Here is a 3501-nt window from a genome sequence, read left to right on the forward strand (position 1 = left end):
CTTAGCAGGTTATTACACCAAAGAGCAAGTTCAACCCACGTGTTCTTTTCCAGTAGTTCTAACGAGGTATTGCACACTTCCTATTGCTCCTGTACCCCTTGGTGGTTAGTTGAGCTGGTACTTACCGTCCCTGTACCCCTCAGTGGTTAGCTGAGTAGGTACTCCTCTCCCTGTGCACCTCCGAGTTGTTTGGGTTTTGTTTTCTGCGTTCCATTCACACTGTGTGGAGTTTAGCTCAGTGTGTTTAAGGAGGAGCGTTAGCTAGTTTTTTATGTATCTTGTTCATACTAGCAGCAGTTTACTGCATGGTGGACACCGTGTTGCGATTGCACCTTATTTGCTATTTATTTTTATTTGATGCAATCCACCAACCCTAACACAATGTTTACATTATAGTCCACTGTTTCCTTCAATTGGAGGAAAGTACATAAAGTATTTTTCAGCTGGAAGAGGCTGATGGACAGGTCTCATCACAAACTTCTCCATCAGCAGCCATTTTGAGAGCAAGAGTGCTGTACTGTCTCTGAGAAAGGATCTCTAACAAGAGCAGGAGATCCAGTGATACTCACACGTTAGAGATAGGCGAATAAGTGTGCCTGGTCCAGTGATCACATCAGTTGGGAGCCTACTAAAATTCCCATTATCTCCTCTGATTTGTTGGTCCAGAGTAGAGTCTTCATTCTGGCCCGCAGATGCCAGCCGGTAGGAGGAGGTCCCTAGGGTTGCCATGCGGTGACTACATTATAACGACGTGGCTGCTGAACCAGTGTCCTGCAAATCAATTCACTCATCTTTCACATATATTATTAAGTGGCACAAAATTGTGTCTTAAACACATTTGTTAAACCAAAGGTAAACTGACCAAGCCCTTTTAGATTTTTTTAAATAGTCTTACTATTATACTTCATCAAATATGAATCGTGAACTGCAGATTGTTTTATTAAGTAAAATTTCAACAGCTAGGTATTTTATCTTTTTTTACACTAAGCAACTCCTTTAAGAATTACTTGTTCTAAAATTAATACTTGAGTTAAAATTAATACTTTTTAACTTTTTTTTTACAACATAAATTTGCATAATTCTGTTTTAAAATAATCTTAAATTTTGGTTAAATGTGACTGCTATTACTTATGTGCAAAGGAAGCTGAGACATTTTACCAGTGGCCAATTTTAAAAAGACGTCATTCTGTGCAATTTTTATTTGTTTTAGGTTCTATTAACAAAGCAGGAATGCATGCATTAGAAAGAAAAATCCAATCATAGATGATTGGAATAGTCTTACTATTTCAATATCAACCAAGCTCAAAATTAATGTTTCACTAGGGACAAATACATTAAGCTAGGAAATGAGAAACATGTGAGACACATCTTGGAATTAATGGGCTCTGATCAATTTGTGAAATTTAACATAGGCACATTGCTTATATATATATATATATATATATATATATATTTTTTTTTTTTTTTTTGTTTCTTTTTACTTAAAAAAAATAAACACAAAATAACAGTAAGACAATTTTGTCAAGGTTTTTGTCCACCTGGAACTTGCTTAGGGGATACATCAGCAGCTGAGCAAAATAATTTGCAGAGATAGAAGATGAGTACACTGTCTACCGAACATTGATGAACTAGTAACCACACAATGACCAAACTATTTTGTATCCTCCATTTCCTATTAATATTAATGCAATACTTATATGGTGTGATAAGAAACTTAATGAATGCTACTTACACACGTTGTCAAAATTATTGGTACCCCTCCTCTGTTGCCAGAAAAACCTACAATGGTCACAGAAATAACTTGAATCTGACAAAAGGAATAATAAATAAAAAATCTATGAAAATGAACAAATGAAAGTCAGACATTGTTTTTCAACCATGGTTCCACAGAATTTTTGAAAAAATAAAACTCATGAAATAGGCCTGGACAGAAATGATGATACCCCTGAAAATAATTTGACAAAACGGACATGTTAAATCAGTGAGAGGGCCTGTATATAGGGCTACAGAAATTCACTGTGCTGTTTGGTGACATGGTGGTAAAAGGTAAAAGTTACACGACCATCTCCAAGCAGCTTGATGCTCCTGTGACTAGAGTTGCACATATTATTCAGAAATTTAAGATCCATGGGACTATAGCCAACCTCCCTGGATGTGTCCGCAGAAGGAAAATTGATGACAAATCAAAGAGACGGATAATACGAATGGCAACAAAAGAGCCCAGAAAAACTTCTAAACAGATTAAGGTGAACTTCAAACTCAAGGAACATCAGTGTCAGATTGCAGCATGTGTCGTTGTCTGAGCCAAAGTGGACTTCATGGGAGATGACCAAGGAGGACACCATTGTTGAAAAAAAATCATATAAAAGCCAGACTGGAATTTGCCAAACTACATGTTGACAAGCCACCAAGCTTCTGGGAGAATGTCCTGTGGACAGATGAGACAAAAATGGAACATTTTGTCAAGGCACATCAGCTCTATGTGCTGCCCAGTGTCAGAAAGCGTGGTCTCAGTCACTGGTCAAAGGTTCTTGCAACAGGATAATGACCCAAAACACACAGCTAAAAACAAGAATGGCTAAGAGGAAAACATTGCACTATTCTGAAGTGGCCTTCTATGAGCCCTGACCTATATCCTATTGAGCATCTTTGGAAAGAGCTGAAACATGCCGGCTGGAAAACGCAACCATCAAACACAAGACAACGGGAGCAGTTTGCTCTTGAGGAGTGGGCCAAAATACCTGTCGAGAGGTACAGAAGTCTCATTGACAGTTAAAGGAATCGTTTGATTGCAGTGATTGCCTCAAAAGGTTGTGCAGCAAAATATTAAGTTAAGGGTACCATCATTTCTGTCCAGGTCTATTTCATGAGTTTATTTTTTTTTTTATTCTGTGGAAGCATGGTTGAAAAGCAATGTCTTACTTTCATTTGTTCATTTTCATAGATTTTTTATTTATTATTGCTTTTGTCAGATTCAAGTTATTTCTGAGACCATTGTGGGTTTTTCTGTCAATAAACGAGGAGTAGCAAACAATTTTGACCACATGTGTACGTATATGATTGTTCATCTGCTGTATAAAGACCAATTATGTAACAATTATGTAATTTAAAGCCTAGAATTATATAGATTTAATCACATATAAACTACAAATTTTAAAAAGAAAAATGTCAAACAAAATATTACTTATTTTGACTATCTGTACAGTCCTTCTTACTGCAAATCTTGACTTGATCTTAAATATTACTAACCTGTGGAGGTACAATCTATAGTATTCAGCAATATTGTTTAAACCTCTAAATCTGCCATGTGAGATGGACTTGACTTCTAGATCAAATACAGAACTACCTCATAATCCTGCCATTAAATATCGCTTCATTAATTTTAAAGAAACACTCCCATCAAAGTTTTATCCTCTTAATCATCATATGATATGGCCCTGTACACACAACTACTCATTTTGCCTTTCTACTCAGTAAATTCTTCTCTTTTATCTGCTCTAT

This window comes from Ranitomeya variabilis, chromosome 1 (genome assembly GCF_051348905.1).
Source record: "Ranitomeya variabilis isolate aRanVar5 chromosome 1, aRanVar5.hap1, whole genome shotgun sequence".
NCBI classification, from domain to species: Eukaryota; Metazoa; Chordata; class Amphibia; order Anura; family Dendrobatidae; genus Ranitomeya; species Ranitomeya variabilis.